The following is a 25,115-nucleotide window of genomic DNA, read 5'->3' as shown; positions in this document are numbered from 1 at the left end:
CCGCGGCGGCTCGACCCAGGCTCACGCCAGAGGCTTCAGCGCCACCGCGGCGGCCCTCCTACTCGTCGCGGCATACGGTCCGTGTTTCAAATCAGGGATTGTGACACCTGCGACGGCCGGGTATGGGCCCGACGCTCCAGCGCCATCCATTTTCAGGGCCAGTTGATTCGGCAGGTGAGTTGTTACACACTCCTTAGCGGATTCCGACTTTCATGGCCACCGCCCCGCTGTCTATATCAACCGACACCTTTCCTGGGGTCTGATGAGCGTCGCGTCGGGCGCCTTAACCCGCGCGTTCGGTTCATCCCGCAGCACCAGTTCTGCTTACCAAAAGTGGCCCACTTGGCACCATCATTCGATGCCCGGCTCCAAGCCTGCGAGCCGGGCCTCTTACCCATTTAAAGTTTGAGGGTAGGACGAGGCCATTTCGGCCCCGCAGCCTATGATCATTGCTTTACCGGATAAAACTGAGTCTGGTGCCAGCTATCCTGAGGGAAACTTCGGAGGGAACCAGCTACTAGATGGTTCGTTAAGTCTTTCGCCCCTATACCCAGGTCGGACGACCGAATTGAACGTCAGGACCGCTACGGGCCTCCACGCAGGGTTTCCCCTGGCTTCGCCCTGCCCAGGCATAGATCACCATCTTTCGGGTACCACCGCGTATGCTCTTGCTCCACTCTCCACTCGGTGGAGAGCAGGCCGGTGGTGCGCTGTCAACCCAAACATTGACGGGGTGCATCAGATCCCACCTCAGCCGACGCGCGCCGGCCTTCACCTTCGTTGCGCCTCCGGGGTTCAAGCCCCTTTGACTCGCATACGCGTTAGACTCCTTGGTCCGTGTTTCAAGACGGGTCGGTCGGGGTCCGAACTTAGCCGCTGACCTTAGGCGTTTTGGCTGTGGGCCTGGATCACCCCCCGTATTGCCGTAGCGGGCCTAGCCCGGGGCTGAGGACAGCCCAACCGGCCCGCTTTCGTCCGAACGATCAGGGGGGGGCCCCATCCCCATCCCGAAGGAGGGGAAAACGCGGAAAGGACATTACTCCGCGGCCCCGGCGTTATCGGCGAAGTCGGAGCGAGGGGCTGTAGCGGAACGCCCGTGTCCGGGGGCCACGTGGGGCTCCCTTCTCCGGACGGACCTACCTTCACCCTCGGGCCCTTCCAAGCCTAACCGGAGCCGGTCGCGACTCACCCACCACGCGGGGGGAAGTACACCTGACGGGCCGAGCCTTCGTACGCCCGAGAGGCCCGAAGTCGAGAGGCGAAGCTCAGGGCCGAGCAGGGAGTGGGGTCGCCCCCACTCTCGCCCGGATGAACTCGCCTCCGAGCCACGGAACCACACGAGCGCGGGCCGTCCGCCCGGCTGAATCCCCCGGGGGGGTCTTCTCGGTCCCCCGACCGTTTACCTCTCAACGGTTTCACGCTCTCTTGAACTCTCTCTTCAAAGTACTGCTTTCAACTTTCCCTCACGGTACTTTGTTCGCTATCGGTCTCGTGCCGGTATTTAGCCTTAGATGGAGTTTACCACCCACTTTGAGCTGCATTCACAAGCAACTCGACTCCGGGAAGCCCGATCTACCCGGCGGGATGCGGGACAATACCGGGCCTTCACCATCTGCGGAAGACACTTCCTTGCAAAACTTGGTCCCGCGTCCGCACCGAGACCAAACGGACTTCCGTACGCTACATTTCCCGGCCCACCCCGGTCAGGGGAAAGTGGGATTCAGCGCTGGGCTCTTCCCTCTTCGCTCGCCGCTACTAGGGGAATCCTTGTTAGTTTCTTTTCCTCCGCTTACTGATATGCTTAAGTTCAGCGGGTTGTCTCGTCTGATCTGAGGTCGCACTACGAGACTGTTTTGCGGGGCGCGGGGGGCGCGAACCCCCCGGCCGCTCGCCGTGTTACGGTACCCACTCTCCGACGGCGGCGGAGAGCCCAGCGGGGAGAGACTATGACGGATTGGACCCGGACCTAATGGCTCTCCCTACGTCCGGAGCTCTCGCCACACGTCGGGTTTAAGGCCCGAGTCTGGGTTTAGGGAGACGAAGGGCCGTCCGAGGTGGAGGCCCTGCGAACTCCCAGCCGCGGTCTAGGAAGACCGATCGATGGGTAAACCGACCCTCAGACAGGCGTGGCCGCGGGATGGACCCCCGCGGCCGCCATGTGCGTTCGAAATATCGATGATCTGTGTTCTGCAATTCACATTATTTAACGCAGGTTACCGCGTTCTTCATCGATGCACGAGCCAAGTGATCCACCGCTAAGAGTTGTATGAGGTTTGTGCCCGGCCCGTTACAGGCCGGGCGAAGGAAGCCATTCGAACACGAGACAACGTTTGACAATATTTCAAGCCGGGTGCCTTCCCCCCCGTGGAGGGGGGAAGGTCATTGAACCTGGGCGTCACCACCGGACCGAGGAGTTACGGCCCGGGGGACGATCGCCCGAGTAGGTGCCCGAGACTTACGTGGTTTAGGAGACCGGGTCTAGGCCCCACCGTTCCCGGCGAGGCCCAGGGTTTGGTTCGCTGCGTTACGGGTCCCGGTCTAAGGCATTCAGGCGTGCGCTCAAAGCCAAGCTCTCCACCCCGGAGGGTATGAGCGAGGCCCGGTGGTACGCTCCCAAGTCCCCCGCTTAGGGGAAGGCGCTGGGTAGATCCCACCTAGTCAGGACCGGCGGGCACCGGCCGTCTCCTTCGGGTGTTTAAACGCATCCGGGGTTCGTGAGGCCCCTTCAACTCGCGCACCGGCCTTAGACTATTATACGGTCCGTCTCTGCGAAGCCAACATCGGGGTATTTGCATGCGCTCTTAAGCTCCGCTCCAACCCCGTGAGGGGAAAGAGTTTCGCCCGGCGGTACGCTCCCGTCCACCACCACCCCCTGTGCCGGGGGGATGGGTTCAGGGAGATCCCACCGAGGCCGGCGAGCACCGGCCAACGCCCTGGGGGTGAGTAAGCCCCTTTGACTCGCGCACGCACAATCAAGCCTTCAACGATCAATGGTTGGTTTAACGACCCGGCGGGCGGCTCCGGCGCCACTCTCCCCCCCGCGAACGAGGGGGGCGGACCGGGGTACCTATGCACCTAAGGCGGTCCTCGCATAACCCCGAGTTCCGAAGCCGGCTCGCTACGTCCACCCACCCGGAGGGGGAGAGACTCACGTCGGCCGACGACGAAAGGTACGAGGCTTCTGCGGTCCATACCTTGAAGGTACCCGCCGGGGGAGGTTTGGCCTCTCGAGTCCGACTCGACAACCGGCCGTGGCCAGGTCACCGTTAATGATCCTTCCGCAGGTTCCCCTACGGAAACCTTGTTACGACTTTTACTCCCTCTAGATGCCCAGGTTCGATCGACTTCCCACCTCAACGAGGCAACCCCCCGGTAAAGGGGCACCTCGGAGATGGTCCGAGGACCTCACCAGGCCATCCAATCGGTAGTAGCGACGGGCGGTGTGTACAAAGGGCAGGGACTTAATCGACGCGGGCTGGTGACCCGCGACTACTTGGAATTCCTCGTTCAAGGGGAAAAGTTACAATCCCCTATCCCCAGCGGGGAAGGCGTTCATAGGATTGCCCAGGCCTTTCGGCATAGGATGGATGCACATGCTGAACCAGCCAGTGTAACTCACGTGCGGCCCCGGGCGTCTAAGGGCATCACAGACCTGTTATGGCCCCGAATCTCATACGGCTTTGCCTTGCCCCGGATCGCTCTAAGAAGTTCGGCCACCGACCGACGAACCCCTCGGGCCGCAAGCCCCCACAGGGACCCAAGGGAGGGCCGTGTAACTTTTTAAGGCACAGGGTCTCGTCCGTTATCGGAGTTAACCAGACGAATCGCTCCACGAACTCCCAACGGCCATGCACCACCACCCACAGAATCAAGAAAGAGCCATCAATCTGTCAATCCTTACCGTGTCCGGGCCGGGTGAGATTCCCCGTGTTGAGTCAAATTAAGCCGCAAGCTCCACTCCTGGTGGTGCCCTTCCGTCAATTCCTTTAAGTTTCAGCTTTGCAACCGTACTCCCCCCAGAGCCCAAAGACTCGTGGTTTCCCTCACGCTGCCCGGCGGGTCATGGTCGCTAGCCTCACGCCGCCGGATCGCGGGTCGGCATAGTTTACGGTCGGAACTACGACGGTATCTGATCGTCTTCGCTCCCCCGACTTTCGTTCTTGATTAATGAAAACATTCTTGGCAAATGCTTTCGCTTTCGTTCGTCCCACACCGGTCAACGAATTTCACCTCTATCGGTGTGGTACGGATGCCCCCGGCCGTCCCTCTTAATCATTGCCCTCGGTCCTTAAAACCCACGAAATAGGACCGTGGAAGCCCCGGAGCCCCACTCCGGAACGACCAGCCGTCCCGAAGGAGAGACCCCGAAGCCCCGCGGAAGGGCCCTATTCCATTATTCCTAGCTCAGTCAGACATGGCACGTGTCGGCCTGCTTTGAGCACTCTGCTTTATTCAAAGTAAACGCTCCGGACCCTCCAACCCACCGTGCACCGCAGTGAAGTACCCAGCTAAGGGCTTCTCCGCGGCCGGCGAGCAGAGGACACCGGCGGGTAGGGACCAGGTCCCAACATCCACCCAGAGACAGGGGGTCACCCCCGAAGGAGCTCCCCACGCCATCCCGGACAGTACAGGGGATCCGAGACCTGTCCCCACATCCAACTACGAGCTTTTTAACTGCAGCAACTTTAGCATACGCTATTGGAGCTGGAATTACCGCGGCTGCTGGCACCAGACTTGCCCTCCAATGGGTCATCACTCACGGACATAGATTGAGTTCATTTCGATTACGCTCCACAGGATCATAGGACCCGCATCGATATTTTTCGTCACTACCTCCCCGTGTCGGGAATGGGTAATTTGCGCGCCTGCTGCCTTCCTTGGAAGTGGTAGCCGTTTCTCAGGCTCCCTCTCCGGAATCGAACCCAGATTCCCCGTTACCCGTGGTCACCACGGTAGGCACGTAGCCTACCGTCGAAAGTTGATAGGGCAGACACTCGAATGATACGTCGCCGCCCCGGAGGGCTTAACGATCGGCCAGAGGTTATCTAGAGTCACCAAAGCGACCCGACCGGAGCCGGGAGGGTTTTTCGGTTCTGATAAATGCACGTATCCGGGGGACAGGGGCCGGGAGAGCATTTCACGCCGACCCCCAGAACCCTTCCAACGCTTCGTTTGCATGTATTAGCTCTGGAATTACCACAGTTATACCAAGTAACGTGTGGAGCGATCAAAGGAACCATAACTGATTTAATGAGCCATTCGCAGTTTCACTGTACCAAAACCCGTGTGTACTTAGACTTGCATGGCTTAATCTTTGAGACAAGCATATAATACTGGCAGGATCAACCAGACCGACCCCCCTTGGATCTCAAACCCCGGACGGGGAAAGAGAGGGGGCGCATGGAGCCCGTGAGAGTGATCTCAGGGGACACCAGCGAAGAGGATCGAACGCGACCCCGCTGTGGGGGTCTGCAATCGACTTGGCAACTTGGAAAACGTATGATTCTCGCCCGGACGGTGCAGGCTAGGGGCCGGGTCCTTCCCTCAAACGGATCCCGACCCTAAGGCACCACCGACGCGGACGTTGAACGGACCTACTGTTGGATCGACCGGCCGACTAAGTCCCCCTCGGAACCGTTCTGGACAAGCGGACATGCCTCTTACGGGCATCCACGAGCCATGGAGGCTGGGAGCACAAGGTGGGGAGGATCGCTCTAAGCACTGTATTTAGGCTTAGAAGCCTGCCCCTGGTGCTCCGCGTATACCGAGCTCGAACGGCCGTGAAGGACAGCCGTTAAGGGAAGAGAATGGAAGAGAATCCTGGCCCCCTCAAAGCGCGAGGAAGTCGGCATAGGTTTTTACGGTACGCCACCACCGGAGCCGTCTGATGTTCAGAAGACGAAGGGTTTTGCCCTCAATCTCGTAAGGTCGAGGGCTCACCACCGAACTTCCAGCCGCGGTCCTTGGTAGGACCGATACGCGGACAAGCCGCAAATCCTGGCCCCCTCGCAGTGCGAGGAGGTCGGCAAAGGTTTACGGTTTCGCCCCCCGGAGCCTACGGAAGTCTGCGTTTAAGAAGACGAAGGGTCGGATCCCGTAGGCCGACCCTGCGAACTTCCAGCCGCGGTCTGTGGAAGACCGATCCGTGTCACCTCTAATGCGCTCTTTGCCTCCGGCCGTTTCCAGCCGGGGGCCCGGTGGTGCGCTCCCACGTCCCGCTCAAAGGAGGGGAAAGGTCGGGAGATCCCACGGACCGGCGGATGACCGCCGGCCAACGCCTCGGGGGGTTACGCGGCCCCGTCGACTCGCGCACGGGCAAATTTATGGGTTTAAAAAGGGGGACAATCCTCATACGTTCGACCCCCCGGTGCCCAGGGAAGTTGACCCTCCCCGGGCAGGCATATCGAACGAATCATCGGTCGGAAAACTCTCTCTTTCGGGACGGGGGAAACCCCTCATACGCTCGACCCCCCATGCCCAGGAATGTTTTACCTTCCCAGGCATACATCGAACGAATCATCGGGGTGGACACAACGGGCTTATAACAATCGACGGGGCGGCCCGTTCCACCCGCCCCACAAGTGGGCAGATGGTCGGTGGCCTATAGACCCACAGGCAGTCCCAATACCACCGTGATACGAGATCCGGGGTTGGGACTTGACCTTAAAGGTACCCGGTCGAGGCGGACCGAGTGGAAGCCACTCGGATTTATGACAGTGGTAGGCCCCACGGACCTTGGGGACCACTCCCCATCGCTCTGCCCGGCACCTGGCTCGGAAACCGGGACTAATTTTGGCAGTAATACGCTATCGGTCTTGGTTCTCATTGGTTCATACACCCAAGATGGGCGAACGTCGAACGCGAACGGGAGCGATCAACGCCCATAACCCCTAATTATGCACGAACCGGGGGCTATATAAGGGGTCGCCTTCACTCGGAGCCGTCAGTCTCTCACCATGGATAGCTGCCCGCTTTGCGAACAAGCCATTGCTACGGATCTGACTTTCCACTTTACCATCTTCCACAGACTCGGACCGGACGACGCAGCCTTCCTCCGAGAACTGGACCGAAGCGGGGAGAATTCATCACAGCTCGACTGCCCTCTCTGCGGCCTGCCGTCTCTCTCTTCGCCGGCAGATCACCTGGGCTCGGCGCATTCCCTCAAAGGCCTCGCCCTTCGGATCGCTCTCTCTGCCGCTCGACGCCTTCGCACCCTCCACTTTCTGCGTCGCTATCAACAGTCTAAGCCGCGGAACCCTCCACCGCCCTCGGGATCCCGTTCCCCGAATCCAGCCTCGCCGCCGGGACCAAGCACGCCGGGACCGAGCGCGCCGGGACCGAACACGCCGGGACCGAGCACGCCGGGACCGAGCACGCCGGGACCGAACACGCCGGACCCGAACACGCCGGACCCGAACACGCCGGACCCAAGCACGCCGGACCCAAGCACGCCGGACCCAACCATGCTGTACCCAAGCTCACCGGACCCAAGCACGCCGGAGCCAACCACGCCTGATGCTTGCCCGCTCTGCGAGCAAGCCATTACGGATCTGACTTCCCATTATACCACCTTCCACCGCCTTGGATCTGCCGACATTGACTTTCTCCGGGGACTGGACCAAAGTGGGGAGAATTCGTCCCAGCTCGACTGCCCTCTCTGCGGCCTGCCGTCTCTCTCTTCGCCGGCGGATCACCTGGGCTCGGCGCATTCCCTCAAAGGCCTCGCCCTTCGGATCGCTCTCTCTGCCGCTCGACGCCTTCGCACCATCCACCTTCTGCGTCGCTATCAACAGTCTAAGCCGCGGAACCCTCCACCGCCCTCGGTATCCTGTTCCCCGAATCCAGCCTCGCCGGGCCCCAGCACGCCGGGCCCCAGCATGCCGGACCCAGCCATGCCGGGCCCAAGCACGCCGGGCCCAAGCACGCCGGGACCCAACACGCCGGACCCAGCTTCGCCGGACCCAGCCTCGCCGGACCAAGCCTCCCCGGGCCAAGCCACTACGGGCCAAGCCACGCCGGAGCCGGTCGACAGCGACTACCAACCGAGCGAGTCTTCCCCTGCCGAATCCACCTCGGACACGGATTCAGAGACCGAGCGGGCACGGCGAACCTCCCGGGGGAGGCAGCTCGTGATCCCGCATCGGTTTCGGGACACCTACGTCAGCCGTTCGGTAGACGACTTTCAGAAGTTCTACCTGCGGGTCGACGCGTCACCGAAGGACATCGAGAACTCTCGCCAGCGACGGGGCCACGTTATTCGGTTCCTGCTTCACTGCGCCCCGCCCGGCTGCCAATTCACAGACCTGTCTTTCGTCCATCACACGAACGTTCCCACTTGGGTACAGAGCCTTCAGAAACTGGGTTACGCTTCGACAACCGTTAAGTGTTACCTGCACAGCGCCAAGGCGTTCGTCTCCCACGTCGCTGCCTTCGACCCAGAGACCGCCGGGGTCAGCCCCGAAGAGCTCCAGAGGCTGAAGCTGACCTTCGCCAAGGCTCATCGGGACATCGCACGCACGATTCTGGGCCATCGCCAGCGCGTGAAGAGAGCGAAGCTGAGTCGCTTGCCGCAACCTTCGGATTTCAGGGTCTTCCTAAGCCACGCTAAGACCCGAATCCCAGAGCTCATAGACGCGGCCCGGACGGGGGACACCGCCCGCCGGTCGACGCTACGGATGCTCCAGGGGTACCTGCTCGGCCTTTTGTCTGTCTTAACCGGTCACCGGTCGGTTGTGTTTCTCAACCTGACGGTTGGAGAGTTGAGGCAAGCCAGCACCACGGATGGCACCGGCTTCGTGGTTTATGTTCGTGAACACAAGACCAACGCCTCGTTCGGGGACGCTCCGATCGGGTTGTCTGCCACAGAGCTGGCCTGGTTGACCGCACTCAGCGACTTACACGGGGCCCGGGACGGGTTCGTGTTCTTGGACAGGGGGAACCAGCTGCGCAAGCCAAACTCACTGCTTCGGATCGCGTGGACGGATGCGGGCCTCGGAGGCGCGGTGGCCTTCAACCTGATCCGCACGGCTGTTTCGAACCAAGTGAGTGTTGAACTTAATCCGACTTATGTGGGCTCTTAACCCCGGCCTTCCTACTTCTGACACCTCGCACCTCTGTTTCAGGTTTCGACTCTGCCGGCCGAAGATAGAGATCGAGTGACGACAAGCATGTGCCACTCCAACATCACTGCCCGGGCCTTCTACCGAGCCGGCCTCTCTGCGGCCGATGTGATGCGGGCTCGTGAGAACCGTCTTTCCGCCCTCGAAACGGCCTGAACCGGACCCTCTTCAAAGCGCAACCCAGCCGGGATTCACTCCGTGTTTCTGCACCCCCGTGGCTTTGATATGTTTTACTGCGAAATAAATACATTTATTTCTGAATCCCCAAACAGAGTGTTCCCGTGTGGTACTTGCTTCGGTTTGGAGATGGAGGGGGGGTGGAGATTGGGTGATCCTCCCAGAGGGAGACTTTTTACGAGGTCCGACCGGCCTTAAGACTTAAACGATCAGTGGTTATGGGTTAACTTAGTCGGCGGGCGGCCCGTTCCACCGCCCCGCTAAGGGAGCAGTGGTCGGAGGCCTATGGACCTTAGGCAGTTCACCGGGGTGGGTAAACTTACCTTTAGGCACCCGTCGCATGAATATAGGAGACCATTTGGCTTTTTTGGCCCCGGAAACCAGCCACTTCTCCGGGCATATATAGAACCAATCCCCCCCAGGGAGGGAGTTGGAACTAAAGGTCATTGAAATTAAATGGGTTTAACAGTTAACTTTGTCGGCGGGCGGCCCGTTCCACCGCCCCGCTAAGGGAGCAGTGGTCGGAGGCCTATGGACCTTAGGCAGTTCACCGGGGTGGGTAAACTTACCTTTAGGCACCCGTCGCATGAATATAGGAGACCATTTGGCTTTTTTGGCCCCGGAAACCAGCCACTTCTCCGGGCATATATAGAACCAATCCCCCCCAGGGAGGGAGTTGGAACTAAAGGTCATTGAAATTAAATGGGTTTAACAGTTAACTTTGTCGGCGGGCGGCCCGTTCCACCGCCCCGCTAAGGGAGCAGTGGTCGGAGGCCTATGGACCTTAGGCAGTTCACCGGGGTGGGTAAACTTACCTTTAGGCACCCGTCGCATGAATATAGGAGACCATTTGGCTTTTTTGGCCCCGGAAACCAGCCACTTCTCCGGGCATATATAGAACCAATCCCCCCCAGGGAGGGAGTTGGAACTAAAGGTCATTGAAATTAAATGGGTTTAACAGTTAACTTTGTCGGCGGGCGGCCCGTTCCACCGCCCCGCTAAGGGAGCAGTGGTCGGAGGCCTATGGACCTTAGGCAGTTCACTGGGGGCGGTAAACTTACCTTTAGGCACCCGTCGCATGAATATAGGAGACCATTTGGCTTTTTTGGCCCCGGAAACCAGCCACTTCTCCGGGCATATATAGAATGAACCATCGGGGGCTAAGGGCAGATAGTCAAGTCAGTTATACCGATCGAACTCTCTTGAGTTTCGGCTTAAAGCTCTGGCATTTGCCGTTGGGACTTAGAGTTTTTTTTTAATAAAGAGGGGAGGCCGGGCTTACCTCCACCTTAAGCCCAGAGGGTGTCCCAGTCCTCGGGCTTGTGTATTCGCATCAACGGGGTCCATGGAAGTCATTTTAGACATCCAGAGGGGAGGCAACCCAAACCATCCCCTTAGCCCAGAGGTGTGCCACTCCTCGGGCTTGTGTATTCGCATCAACGGGGTCCATGGAAGTCATTTTTAGACCTCCAGAGGGGAGGCAACCCAAACCATCCCCTTAGCCCAGAGGTGTGCCAGTCCTCGGGCTTGTGTATTCGCATCAACGGGGTCCATGGAAGTCATTTTTAGACCTCCAGAGGGGAGGCAACCCAAACCATCCCCTTAGCCCAGAGGTGTGCCACTCCTCGGGCTTGAAACTTCGCATCACCGGGGTGTATGGAAGTCTTTGGTCCAGTTCTGCCAGTGCTCGTTGTCGAACTTAGAAATATTTCTAATTATTTTTAGACTTCCAGAGGGGAGGCCGAGCATACCAACCCCTTAGCCCAGAGGTGTGCCAGTCCTCGGGCTTCGGTATTCGCATCACCGGGGTCTACGGAGGTCTCAACTTAGGTTTTGAAAACCTCCAGAGGGGGGGCCGGATTAACCACCACCCTAGCCCAGAGGTGTGCCAGTCCTCGGGCTTCGGTATTCGCATCACCGGGGTCTACGGAGGTCTCAACTTAGGTTTTGAAAACCTCCAGAGGGGGGGCCGGATTAACCACCACCCTAGCCCAGAGGGGTGCCAGTCCTCGGGCTTCGGTATTCGCATCACCGGGGTCTACGGAGGTCTCAACTTAGGTTTTGAAAACCTCCAGAGGGGGGGCCGGATTAACCACCACCCTAGCCCAGAGGGGTGCCAGTCCTCGGGCTTCGGTATTCGCATCACCGGGGTCTATGGAGGTCTCGACTTAGGTTTTGAAAACCTCCAGAGGGTGGGGGCATATCTTATCCCCACCCTAGCCCAGAGGGGTGCCAGTCCTCGGGCTTCGGTATTCGCATCACCGGGGTCTATGGAGGTCTCGACTTAGGTTTTGAAAACCTCCAGAGGGTGGGGGCATATCTTATCCCCACCCTAGCCCAGAGGTGTGCCAGTCCTCGGGCTTCGGTATTCGCATCAACGGGGTCTACGGATGTCTCGACTTAGGTTTTGAACACATCCAGGGAAGCAGAGCGGACATTCCCATTATTTCAAGCCCATCGGGAAGCCACTCTTTTGGGCATAGCGTTTCGCATCGCTGTTACCCAAACTTACGTCTGATTTAATGCCTCCCTAATATCCCGACGGCACCAGGCTGAGAAACCATATGCCCACAGGATTTGAGGCATTGGAACCTCGTTCGCATAGCTGACAACGATGAACCTCCCTCGGACTCGCTACGAGGCTTGAGGAGGGTCCTGATTTTCTTAAAATCTCAGGTGAGGGACTTAGAAAATTTTCACTTTAAAACCACAGACCTCCAGAGGAGAGACCGGGCTTATCACAACCTTAGCCCAGAGGGCGCCACTCCTCGGGCATGTCACTTCGCATCACCGGGGTCCATGGATGTCTCGACTTAGGTTTTGAACACATCCAGAAGGGGGGGCCGGATTAACCACCACCCTTAGCCCAGAGGGGTGCCAGTCCTCGGGCTTTAAATTCGCTTCGCCGGGGTCTATGGAAGTCATTTTTAGACCTCCAGAGGGGAGGCAACCCAAACCATCCCCTTAGCCCAGAGGTGTGCCACTCCTCGGGCTTGTGTATTCGCATCACCGGGGTCCATGGAAGTCATTTTAGACATCCAGAGGGGAGGCCACCCTAACCATCCCCTTAGCCCAGAGGGGTGCCAGTCCTCGGGCTTTAAATTCGCTTCGCCGGGGTCTATGGAAGTCATTTTTAGACCTCCAGAGGGGAGGCAACCCAAACCATCCCCTTAGCCCAGAGGTGTGCCAGTCCTCGGGCTTTAAATACGCATCACCGGGGTCCATGGAAGTCATTTTAGACCTCCAGAGGGGAGGCAACCCAAACCATCCCCTTAGCCCAGAGGTGTGCCAGTCCTCGGGCTTGTGTATTCGCATCAACGGGGTCCATGGAAGTCATTTTTGACCTCCAGAGGGGAGGCAACCCAAACCATCCCCTTAGCCCAGAGGTGTGCCAGTCCTCGGGCTTGTGTATTCGCATCAACGGGGTCCATGGAAGTCATTTTTGACCTCCAGAGGGGAGGCAACCCAAACCATCCCCTTAGCCCAGAGGTGTGCCAGTCCTCGGGCTTGTGTATTCGCATCAACGGGGTCCATGGAAGTCATTTTTGACCTCCAGAGGGGAGGCAACCCAAACCATCCCCTTAGCCCAGAGGTGTGCCAGTCCTCGGGCTTGTGTATTCGCATCAACGGGGTCCATGGAAGTCATTTTTGACCTCCAGAGGGGAGGCAACCCAAACCATCCCCTTAGCCCAGAGGTGTGCCAGTCCTCGGGCTTGTGTATTCGCATCAACGGGGTCCATGGAAGTCATTTTAGACCTCCAGAGGGGAGGCAACCCAAACCATCCCCTTAGCCCAGAGGTGTGCCACTCCTCGGGCTTGTGTATTCGCATCACCGGGGTCCATGGAAGTCATTTTAGACCTCCAGAGAGTGGGGCCGGTCTTACCACCACTCTTAGCCCAGAGGGCGTCACTCCTCGGGCATGAAATTCGGATAACCGGGGTCCATGGATGTCTCAACTTAGGTTTTGAACACATCCAGAGGGGAGGCCACCCAAACCATCCCCTTAGCCCGGAGGTGTGCACCTCCTCGGGCTTGAAATTCGAATCACCGGGGTCCATGGAAGTCATTTTAGACATCCAGAGAGTGGGGCCGGTCTTACCACCACTCTTAGCCCAGAGGGCACCACTCCTCGGGCATGAAATTCGCATCACCGGGGTCCATGGAAGTCAGTTTAGACCTCCAGAGAGTGGGGCCGGTCTTACCACCACCCTTAAGCCCAGAGGGCGTCACTCCTCGGGCATGGAATTCGCATCAACGGGGTCTACGGATGTCTCGACTTAGGTTTTGAACACATCCAGGGAAGCAGAGCGGACATTCCCATTATTTCAAGCCCATCGGGAAGCCACTCCTTTGGGCATAGCGTTTCGCATCGCTGTTACCCAAACTTACGTCTGATTTAATGCCTCCCTAATATCCCGACGGCACCAGGCTGAGAAACCATATGCCCACAGGATTAGAGGCGTCTGAACCCCTTTCGCATAGCCGACAACGATGAACCTCCCTCGGACTCGCTACGAGGCTTGAGGAGGGTCCTGATTCTCTTAAAATCTCAGGTGAGGGACTTAGAAAATATTCACTTTAAAACCACAGACCTCCAGAGGAGAGACCGGGCTTATCACAACCTTAGCCCAGAAGGCACCACTCTTCGGGCATGTCACTTCGCATCACCGGGGTCCATGGAAGTCTCGACTTAGGTTTTGAACGCATCCAGAGGGTGGGGGCCGGACTTACCACCACCCTTAGCCCAGAGGGCGTCACTCCTCGGGCATAAAATTCGGATAACCGGGGTCCATGGAAGTCAATTTTGACCTCCAGAGAGGGGGGGCCGGGCTTACCACCACCCTAAGCCCAGAGGGCGTCACTCCTCGGGCATGAAATACGCTACACCGGGGTCCATGGAAGTCAGTTTAGACCTCCAGAGAGGGGGGGCCGGGCTTACCACCACCCTTAGCCCAGAGGGCACCACTCCTCGGGCTTGAAATTCGCATCACCGGGGTCCATGGAAGTCTCGACTTAGGTTTTGGAAACCTCCAGAGGGGGGGCTGCACTTACCACCACCCTAAGCCCAGAGGGCGTCACTCCTCGGGCATGAAATACGCTATACCGGGGTCCATGGAAGTCCTTTTAGACCTCCAGAGAGGGGGGGCCGGGCTTACCACCACCCTTAGCCCAGAGGGCACCACTCCTCGGGCTTGAAATTCGCATCACCGGGGTCCATGGAAGTCTCGACTTAGGTTTTGGAAACCTCCAGAGGGGGGGCTGCACTTACCACCACCCTTAGCCCAGAGGTTCATCACTCCTCGGGCATGAAATTCGGATAACCGGGGTCCATGGAAGTCAATTTTGACCTCCAGAGAGGGGGGGCCGGGCTTACCACCACCCTAAGCCCAGAGGGCGTCACTCCTCGGGCATGAAATACGCTACACCGGGGTCCATGGAAGTCAGTTTAGACCTCCAGAGAGGGGGGGCCGGGCTTACCACCACCCTTAGCCCAGAGGGCACCACTCCTCGGGCTTGAAATTCGCATCACCGGGGTCCATGGAAGTCTCGACTTAGGTTTTGGAAACCTCCAGAGGGGGGGCTGCACTTACCACCACCCTAAGCCCAGAGGGCGTCACTCCTCGGGCATGAAATACGCTATACCGGGGTCCATGGAAGTCCTTTTAGACCTCCAGAGAGGGGGGGCCGGGCTTACCACCACCCTTAGCCCAGAGGGCACCACTCCTCGGGCTTGAAATTCGCATCACCGGGGTCCATGGAAGTCTCGACTTAGGTTTTGGAAACCTCCAGAGGGGGGGCTGCACTTACCACCACCCTAAGCCCAGAGGGCGTCACTCCTCGGGCATGAAATACGCTATACCGGGGTCCATGGAAGTCCTTTTAGACCTCCAGAGAGGGGGGGCCGGGCTTACCACCACCCTTAGCCCAGAGGGCACCACTCCTCGGGCTTGAAATTCGCATCACCGGGGTCCATGGAAGTCTCGACTTAGGTTTTGGAAACCTCCAGAGGGGGGGCTGCACTTACCACCACCCTTAGCCCAGAGGTTCATCACTCCTCGGGCATGAAATTCGGATAACCGGGGTCCATGGAAGTCAGTTTAGACCTCCAGAGAGTGGGGCCGGGCTTACCACCACCCTAAGCCCAGAGGGCGTCACTCCTCGGGCATGAAATTCGGACAACCGGGGTCCATGGAAGTCAGTTTAGACCTCCAGAGAGTGGGGCCGGGCTTACCACCACCCTAAGCCCAGAGGGCGTCACTCCTCGGGCATAAAATTCGGATAACCGGGGTCCATGGAAGTCAGTTTAGACCTCCAGAGAGTGGGGCCGGGCTTACCACCACCCTAAGCCCAGAGGGCGTCACTCCTCGGGCATGAAATACGCTACACCGGGGTCCATGGAAGTCTCGACTTAGGTTTTGGAGACCTCCAGAGGGGGGGCCGGGCATACCACCACCCTTAGCCCAGAGGGCGTCACTCCTCGGGCATGAAATACGCTTAACCGGGGTCCATGGAAGTCAATCTAGACCTCCAGAGAGGGGGGGCCGGGCTTACCACCACCCTTAGCCCAGAGGGCATCACTCCTCGGGCATGAAATTCGCATCACCGGGGTCCATGGAAGTCAGTTTAGACCTCCAGAGGGGGGGCTGAGCATACCACCACCCTTAGCCCAGAGGTGTGCTCCTCATCGGGCATGAAATACGCTTCACCGGGGTCCATGGAAGTCATTCGAGACCTCCAGAGGGGGGGCCGGGCATACCACCACCCTTAGCCCAGAGGTGAGTCACTCCTCGGGCATCAAATTCGCATCACCGGGGTCCATGGAAGTCAGTTTAGACCTCCAGAGGGGGGGCTGAGCATACCACCACCCTTAGCCCAGAGGTGTGCTCCTCATCGGGCATGAAATACGCTTCACCGGGGTCCATGGAAGTCATTCGAGACCTCCAGAGGGGGGGCCGGGCATACCACCACCCTTAGCCCAGAGGTGAGTCACTCCTCGGGCATCAAATTCGCATCACCGGGGTCCATGGAAGTCAGTTTAGACCTCCAGAGGGGGGGCTGAGCATACCACCACCCTTAGCCCAGAGGTGTGCTCCTCATCGGGCATGAAATACGCTTCACCGGGGTCCATGGAAGTCATTCGAGACCTCCAGAGGGGGGGCTGGGCATACCACCACCCTTAGCCCAGAGGTGAGTCACTCCTCGGGCATCAAATTCGCATCACCGGGGTCCATGGAAGTCATTTAGACCTCCAGAGAGGGGGGCCGAACCTACCAGCAACCTTAGCCCAGAGGGCGTCACTCCTCGGGCTTCAAACTCCCATCATCGGGGTTCCATGGAAGTCTCGACTTAGGTTTTGAACCGTTCCGGGGTCACCTCCAGTGAGATAACGCGGAAATCTCACTATATTCATGCCCACAGGCGAACCAGAGCCTTGGGCTTGTCATAGTTACATACGGTGTACCCAAACTTTCGTCTTTTCTAAAGGAACCCTAATGTCCTGACGGCACCGCACTGGAAACCCCCATGCCCTCTGAATTTTTACCACTCCGAGGTGCTCCGTTTTGGGCTTGCTACCTAGGGCGAAGAGGGTCAGAAATTTTTCTAAGTCCTACTTTAAAACGTCCCACTGGGAGACCACTAGGGTTAGCACTTTGCCAAAAAATCACGGCTGAATGCAATTTTCACGCCTCGCACCCTTTGTTCGTTTAGATTTAACAAAAAAATCAACCGAACCCCCTTTTTAACAACGCTTTGCCGAATTTAGCTCACTTTTCCCGGCCTGGAATATCTCACGCTTGCCCCCCACGGTACTTACCTCCGGGGAAGACACCCCCGTCGCTGCCAACACCCATGCCCGGCCCAGGCTCACCCGACTCGGCCTCGCTAGCTCCATCGCCCGCTCCAAACCTCCGGGGAGAAGACCCCCATCGCCGCCAACGCCCATGCCCGGCCCAGGCTCACCCGACTCGGCCTCGCTAGCTCCATCGCCCGCTCCAAACCTCCGGGGCTGGACCTCCACCAACCCAGCGCACCTCTCGAACCTATCCGGCCCACACTTAAGCACTCCTCCTCGGACTAAACCATTCAGCCCGCGCCGCTGGAACGAGCGCCCACTGGAAGACCTGAGCCTCAAACCCGCGCGCTTTACGGTTCTCTATCTCCCCGGGCTCGGAGCACTTTTCTCGGCCATGGGACCTCCAGGGGGGGCCCCTCTTAGCTCCGTCATCATTTCTCTAAGTCTCACTCCGCCCACTGGAAGACCTGAGCCCCAAACCCGCGCGCTTTACGGTTCTCTATCTCCCCGGGCTCGGAGCACTTTTCTCGGCCATGGGACCTCCAGGGGGGGCCCCTCTTAGCTCCGTCATCATTTCTCTAAGTCTCACTCCGCCCACTGGAAGACCTGAGCCCCAAACCCGCGCGCTTTACGGTTCTCTATCTCCCCGGGCTCGGAGCACTTTTCTCGGCCATGGGACCTCCAGGGGGGGCCCCTCTTAGCTCCGTCATCATTTCTCTAAGTCTCACTCCGCCCACTGGAAGACCCGAGCCCCAAACCCGCGCGCTTTACGGTTCTCTATCTCCCCGGGCTCGGGGCACTTTTCTCGGCCACGGGACCTCCAGGGGAGGCCCCTCTTGGCTCCGTCAATATTCCTTTAAGTCTCATTCCGCCCACTGGAAGACCCGAGCCCCAAACCCGCGCGCTTTACGGTTCTCTATCACCCCGGGCTCGGAGCACTTTTCTCGGCCATGGGACCTCCAGGGGGGGCCCCTCTTAGCTCCGTCATCATTTCTCTAAGTCTCACTCCGCCCACTGGAAGACCCGAGCCCCAAACCCGCGCGCTTTACGGTTCTCTATCTCCCCGGGCTCGGGGCACTTTTCTCGGCCACGGGACCTCCAGGGGAGGCCCCTCTTGGCTCCGTCAATATTCCTTTAAGTCTCATTCCGCCCACTGGAAGACCCGAGCCCCAAACCCGCGCGCTTTACGGTTCTCTATCACCCCGGGCTCGGAGCACTTTTCTCGGCCATGGGACCTCCAGGGGGGGCCCTTCATGGCTCCGTCAATATTCCTTTAAGTCTCACTCCGCCCACTGGAAGACCCGAGCCCCAAACCCGCGCGCTTTACGGTTCTCTATCTCCCCGGGCTCGGGGCACTTTTCTCGGCCATGGGACCTCCAGGGGGGGCCCTTCATGGCTCCGTCAATATTCCTTTAAGTCTCACTCCGCCCACTGGAAGACCCGAGCCCCAAACCCGCGCGCTTTACGGTTCTCTATCACCCCGGGCTCGGAGCACTTTTCTCGGCCATGGGACCTCCAGGGGGGGCCCTTCATGGCTCCGTCAATATTCCTTTAAGTCTCACTCCGCCCACTGGAAGACCCGAGCCCCAAACCCGCGCGCTTTACGGTTCTCTATCACCCCGGGCTCGGAGCACTTTTCTCGGCCATGGGACCTCCAGGGGGGGCCCTTCATGGCTCCGTCAATATTCCTTTAAGTCTCACTCCGCCCACTGGAAGACCCGAGCCCCAAACCCGCGCGCTTTACGGTTCTCTATCACCCCGGGCTCGGGGCAATTTTCTCGGCCATGGGACCTCCAGGGGAGGCCCCTCTTGGCTCCGTCAATATTCCTTTAAGTCTCATTCCGCCCACTGCCATACCCGAGGTCTTTAACCGCGGCGTTCACGGTTCTCTATCACCCCGGGCTCGGAGCACTTTTCTCGGCCATGGGACCTCCAGGGGGGGCCCCTCATGGCTCCGTCAACATTCCTCTAAGTCTCATTCCGCCCACTGCCATACCCGGGCTCGGAGCATGTACTTCGGCCATGGGACCACAAGAGGGCGCCCTTCTTAAGAAATTGCTGACATCCAGGACCATTCAAGGGAGCGACCTGCCTCCCTATGCCCGCCACCGGCTTCCTCTAACCGGTGTACGGACTCTCGGGGCCCGCGCCCCCAGAGAACCAGAGTTTCAGAAATTGCACTAAGTCCAGACATCCAGGACCATTCAAGGGAGCGACCTGCCTCCCTATGCCCGCCACCGGCTCCCTCTAACCGGTGTACGGACTCTCGGGGCCCGCGCCCCCAGAGAACCAGAGTTTCAGAAATTGCACTAAGTCCAGACATCCAGGACCATTCAAGGGAGCGACCTGCCTCCCTATGCCCGCCACCGGCTCCCTCTAACCGGTGTACGGACTCTCGGGGCCCGCGCCCCCAGAGAACCAGAGTTTCAGAAATTGCACTAAGTCCAGACATCCAGGACCATTCAAGGGAGCGACCTGCCTCCCTATGCCCGCCACCGGCTCCCTCTAACCGGTGTACGGACTCTCGGGGCCCGCGCCCCCAGAGAACCAGAGTTTCGGAAATTGCACTAAGTCCGATTTTCGCCCACTACGAGACCTAAAACCGTCATCCAGGATTTCACAGGGGAGTACCCACCTCCCCTATGCCCGCCACCGGCTCCCTCTAACCGGTGTACGGAGTCTCCGGGGCCCGCGCCCCAGAGAACCAGACCTGGACCGCTCCGGAGGGCCGGGGGTTTGCTTTCGCCTTCCCCCCGACAAATGTTTGAGTGGACGGGATGACTTTCAATGGATCGCGGTATATGCACCCGCTCTGCCACTTACGACACCCGCACTCCGAATCAGGTCGTTTACGAGTCATTTCACACCCGGATCAAGAGACATTTGCTTTGACGAGGGAGGTGGACCGAGGCGTTCATTAGCCCCGGTCCGGTTCCAGTGTCATGCGGCTCTCGTCACCGGCGGTGGGGAGGAAAGCACCTCCCACCCCGGCTATCCAAGACCAAGCTCACCGATGCTGGGCGCGGATGTATCGCTCCTTCTAGGCGGGATTCCGACTTAGAGGCGTTCAGTCGTAAGCCCTCGGATGATAGCCTTGCACCAGTGGCTGCACAGCCAAGCGCGAGTACCATGTATCCGAACCTGCGGTTCCTCTCGTACTGGGCTGGATTACTATCGGAGCAACGGTCAACATCAGTAGGGTAAAGCTAACCTGTCTCACGACGGTCTAAACCCAGCTCACGTTCCCTGTTAGTGGGTGAACAATCCAACGCTTTGCGAATTCTGCTTCGCAATGATAGGAAGAGCCGACATCGAAGAATCAAACGGCGACGTCGCTATGAACGCTTGGCCGCCACAAGCCAGTTATCCCTGTGGTAACTTTTCTGACACCTCCCGCTTAAAACCCAAAAAGCAGACGGAAGGATCGTTAGGCCCCGCTTTCACGGTCCGTATTCATACTGAAAATCAGGATCAAGCCGGCTTTTGCCCTTATGCTCTACGGGAGGTTTCTGTCCTTCCCTGAGCCCGCCTTAGGACACCTGCGTTACGCTTTGACAGGTGTACCGCCCCAGTCAAACTCCCCACCTGTCACTGTCCCCGGAGGGACTCGCCCCGGGCACGGAGGCCCGCAACATGAGTGTAACCGGACTCACTGCCAAGCGACCCACCCAGGGCTTAGCACCTTGGAACAAGGAACCCCCAGCAAGGAAAGGGTTCCCACCGACACCTTCACCGGGTTAGAGAGGTAACGGTAAGAGTAGTGGTATTTCACGGACAGCCCGCCTCGGGTGCTGGCCTTCGGCGGGCTTCCCACTTATTCTACACCTCCTATGCAGCCTCTCAATGACAGACTAGAGTCAAGCTCAACAGGGTCTTCTTTCCCCGCTGATTCTGCCAAGCCCGTTCCCTTGGCTGTGGTTTCGCTAGATAGTAGGTAGGGACAGTGGGAATCTCGTTAATCCATTCATGCAGGTCACTAATTAGATGACGAGGCATTTCGTTACCTTAAGAGGGTCATAGTTACCCCCGCCGTTTACCCGTGCTTGGGTGAATTTCTTCACTTTGACATTCAGAGCACTGGGCAGGAATCACATTGTGTCAAAACCGTCCGAGAGCCTTCACAATGCTGTGTTTTTATTAAACAGTCGGATTCCCCTGGTCCGCAGCAGTTCTAATTCGGCTGTTGGGTGCCGGTCGAGAGAACCACCTCGGAGCTGCCACCCCTCCGAGGCGAGACTCACACCCGATAGATCCACGAGGCCTCGGCTCGTCACGCCCGTCTCCAGTCACACTGCTCCGGTCCGGTCCTCCCAAGCCCCTACGGCCGGCGACGCATCCGCACACAACTCCAGAGTCTTCCCCCCCCCACGTCCGAACGGGAGTACGGAAGGCCGCGCTCGCGAGCGTGGCCGGGACCCGCCGATGGGCCTCGGAGCCCGGCCGACTTCGGGAAGGAAGGGCCGAAGGACGAGACGCACCGGAGGTTCGTCCCCTAAGGACGCACCCCCGCCGGAGTCCCATCCACGACCGCCTCCCCCCGGCACCGACCGAGTCCCCTAAGCACCACCGGGAGGGAACACCGGCTGCCTCGCGCGGCTGCGACCCACGCACTTTAACCGACAGACGCAGGAGTCAACCCGGGCGCCGTGCGCTTTTGCCCCGCATGACCCTCAGGGCAAGGGCGAACCAGAACCAGAACAGCCCTCGGCCTACGCTTCAGCTAAAGGGCCCGACCGAGCCCAGCCATTAGAGCCAATCCTTATCCCGAAGTTACGGATCTATTTTGCCGACTTCCCTTACCTACATTGTTCCAACACGCCAGAGGCTGTTCACCTTGGAGACCTGATGCGGATATGGGTACGGCCTGGGGGGAAATTCACTATACCTCCCCCGGATTTTCAAGGGCCGATGGGGAACGTCCCGGCTGCCTCACGGATGCATGCGGCGCCTTTCAGAGCGTTGAGCCCCTTTCTCGGGACAATCCCATTCCAGGGCGCTCCAGCTCTTTAGCAAGGAGAGTGAATCCTCCCCGGGGTTCCCACCGACGTCTCCGGGTTCGTTTGCGTTACCGCTATGAGAGCGCCTTCTCGGCACTCAATCTCCCCAATCCCAGGTTCGGGGATATTGGCCCGATCCCCTTTCGGTCAGCGGGGGGCAGACGAGACCATCGCCCCAGCGTTTCCGAACGGCGTTCGCCTATCCCTTAGGACCGACTAACCCACGGCCAAGCGCTGTCGGCGTGGAACCCTTCTCCACTTCGGCCTTCAAAGATCCCATCTGAATATTTGCTACTACCACCAAGATCTGCACCCGCGGCGGCTCGACCCAGGCTCACGCCAGAGGCTTCAGCGCCACCGCGGCGGCCCTCCTACTCGTCGCGGCATACGGTCCGTGTTTCAAATCAGGGATTGTGACACCTGCGACGGCCGGGTATGGGCCCGACGCTCCAGCGCCATCCATTTTCAGGGCCAGTTGATTCGGCAGGTGAGTTGTTACACACTCCTTAGCGGATTCCGACTTTCATGGCCACCGCCCCGCTGTCTATATCAACCGACACCTTTCCTGGGGTCTGATGAGCGTCGCGTCGGGCGCCTTAACCCGCGCGTTCGGTTCATCCCGCAGCACCAGTTCTGCTTACCAAAAGTGGCCCACTTGGCACCATCATTCGATGCCCGGCTCCAAGCCTGCGAGCCGGGCCTCTTACCCATTTAAAGTTTGAGGGTAGGACGAGGCCATTTCGGCCCCGCAGCCTATGATCATTGCTTTACCGGATAAAACTGAGTCTGGTGCCAGCTATCCTGAGGGAAACTTCGGAGGGAACCAGCTACTAGATGGTTCGTTAAGTCTTTCGCCCCTATACCCAGGTCGGACGACCGAATTGAACGTCAGGACCGCTACGGGCCTCCACGCAGGGTTTCCCCTGGCTTCGCCCTGCCCAGGCATAGATCACCATCTTTCGGGTACCACCGCGTATGCTCTTGCTCCACTCTCCACTCGGTGGAGAGCAGGCCGGTGGTGCGCTGTCAACCCAAACATTGACGGGGTGCATCAGATCCCACCTCAGCCGACGCGCGCCGGCCTTCACCTTCGTTGCGCCTCCGGGGTTCAAGCCCCTTTGACTCGCATACGCGTTAGACTCCTTGGTCCGTGTTTCAAGACGGGTCGGTCGGGGTCCGAACTTAGCCGCTGACCTTAGGCGTTTTGGCTGTGGGCCTGGATCACCCCCCGTATTGCCGTAGCGGGCCTAGCCCGGGGCTGAGGACAGCCCAACCGGCCCGCTTTCGTCCGAACGATCAGGGGGGGGCCCCATCCCCATCCCGAAGGAGGGGAAAACGCGGAAAGGACATTACTCCGCGGCCCCGGCGTTATCGGCGAAGTCGGAGCGAGGGGCTGTAGCGGAACGCCCGTGTCCGGGGGCCACGTGGGGCTCCCTTCTCCGGACGGACCTACCTTCACCCTCGGGCCCTTCCAAGCCTAACCGGAGCCGGTCGCGACTCACCCACCACGCGGGGGGAAGTACACCTGACGGGCCGAGCCTTCGTACGCCCGAGAGGCCCGAAGTCGAGAGGCGAAGCTCAGGGCCGAGCAGGGAGTGGGGTCGCCCCCACTCTCGCCCGGATGAACTCGCCTCCGAGCCACGGAACCACACGAGCGCGGGCCGTCCGCCCGGCTGAATCCCCCGGGGGGGTCTTCTCGGTCCCCCGACCGTTTACCTCTCAACGGTTTCACGCTCTCTTGAACTCTCTCTTCAAAGTACTGCTTTCAACTTTCCCTCACGGTACTTTGTTCGCTATCGGTCTCGTGCCGGTATTTAGCCTTAGATGGAGTTTACCACCCACTTTGAGCTGCATTCACAAGCAACTCGACTCCGGGAAGCCCGATCTACCCGGCGGGATGCGGGACAATACCGGGCCTTCACCATCTGCGGAAGACACTTCCTTGCAAAACTTGGTCCCGCGTCCGCACCGAGACCAAACGGACTTCCGTACGCTACATTTCCCGGCCCACCCCGGTCAGGGGAAAGTGGGATTCAGCGCTGGGCTCTTCCCTCTTCGCTCGCCGCTACTAGGGGAATCCTTGTTAGTTTCTTTTCCTCCGCTTACTGATATGCTTAAGTTCAGCGGGTTGTCTCGTCTGATCTGAGGTCGCACTACGAGACTGTTTTGCGGGGCGCGGGGGGCGCGAACCCCCCGGCCGCTCGCCGTGTTACGGTACCCACTCTCCGACGGCGGCGGAGAGCCCAGCGGGGAGAGACTATGACGGATTGGACCCGGACCTAATGGCTCTCCCTACGTCCGGAGCTCTCGCCACACGTCGGGTTTAAGGCCCGAGTCTGGGTTTAGGGAGACGAAGGGCCGTCCGAGGTGGAGGCCCTGCGAACTCCCAGCCGCGGTCTAGGAAGACCGATCGATGGGTAAACCGACCCTCAGACAGGCGTGGCCGCGGGATGGACCCCCGCGGCCGCCATGTGCGTTCGAAATATCGATGATCTGTGTTCTGCAATTCACATTATTTAACGCAGGTTACCGCGTTCTTCATCGATGCACGAGCCAAGTGATCCACCGCTAAGAGTTGTATGAGGTTTGTGCCCGGCCCGTTACAGGCCGGGCGAAGGAAGCCATTCGAACACGAGACAACGTTTGACAATATTTCAAGCCGGGTGCCTTCCCCCCCGTGGAGGGGGGAAGGTCATTGAACCTGGGCGTCACCACCGGACCGAGGAGTTACGGCCCGGGGGACGATCGCCCGAGTAGGTGCCCGAGACTTACGTGGTTTAGGAGACCGGGTCTAGGCCCCACCGTTCCCGGCGAGGCCCAGGGTTTGGTTCGCTGCGTTACGGGTCCCGGTCTAAGGCATTCAGGCGTGCGCTCAAAGCCAAGCTCTCCACCCCGGAGGGTATGAGCGAGGCCCGGTGGTACGCTCCCAAGTCCCCCGCTTAGGGGAAGGCGCTGGGTAGATCCCACCTAGTCAGGACCGGCGGGCACCGGCCGTCTCCTTCGGGTGTTTAAACGCATCCGGGGTT

General features: G+C 59.4%; 2 non-coding genes and 2 pseudogenes across 2 annotated transcripts; all 4 read right to left on the bottom strand.

Moving 5' to 3' along the window:
* Positions 1–1,838, bottom strand: part of LOC136671138 (28S ribosomal RNA) — a 4,392-nt pseudogene extending 2,554 nt beyond the window's left edge.
* Positions 1,839–2,110: 272 nt separating this feature from the next.
* LOC136670331 (5.8S ribosomal RNA) lies at positions 2,111–2,264 on the bottom strand. Its single transcript, XR_010795619.1, has one exon. It is a non-coding gene; the product is annotated as a 5.8S ribosomal RNA (ribosomal RNA).
* Positions 2,265–19,848: 17,584 nt separating this feature from the next.
* Positions 19,849–24,240, bottom strand: LOC136671116 (28S ribosomal RNA; annotated as a pseudogene).
* A 272-nt stretch (positions 24,241–24,512) lies between these two features.
* LOC136670320 (5.8S ribosomal RNA) lies at positions 24,513–24,666 on the bottom strand. Its single transcript, XR_010795618.1, has one exon. It is a non-coding gene; the product is annotated as a 5.8S ribosomal RNA (ribosomal RNA).
* Positions 24,667–25,115: the final 449 nt, after the last annotated feature.

This window comes from Hoplias malabaricus, chromosome 1, assembly GCF_029633855.1.
Source record: "Hoplias malabaricus isolate fHopMal1 chromosome 1, fHopMal1.hap1, whole genome shotgun sequence".
NCBI classification, from domain to species: Eukaryota; Metazoa; Chordata; class Actinopteri; order Characiformes; family Erythrinidae; genus Hoplias; species Hoplias malabaricus.
The sequence above is the reverse complement of the archived record's forward strand: the minus strand, read 5'-3'. Positions and strand labels throughout refer to the sequence as shown.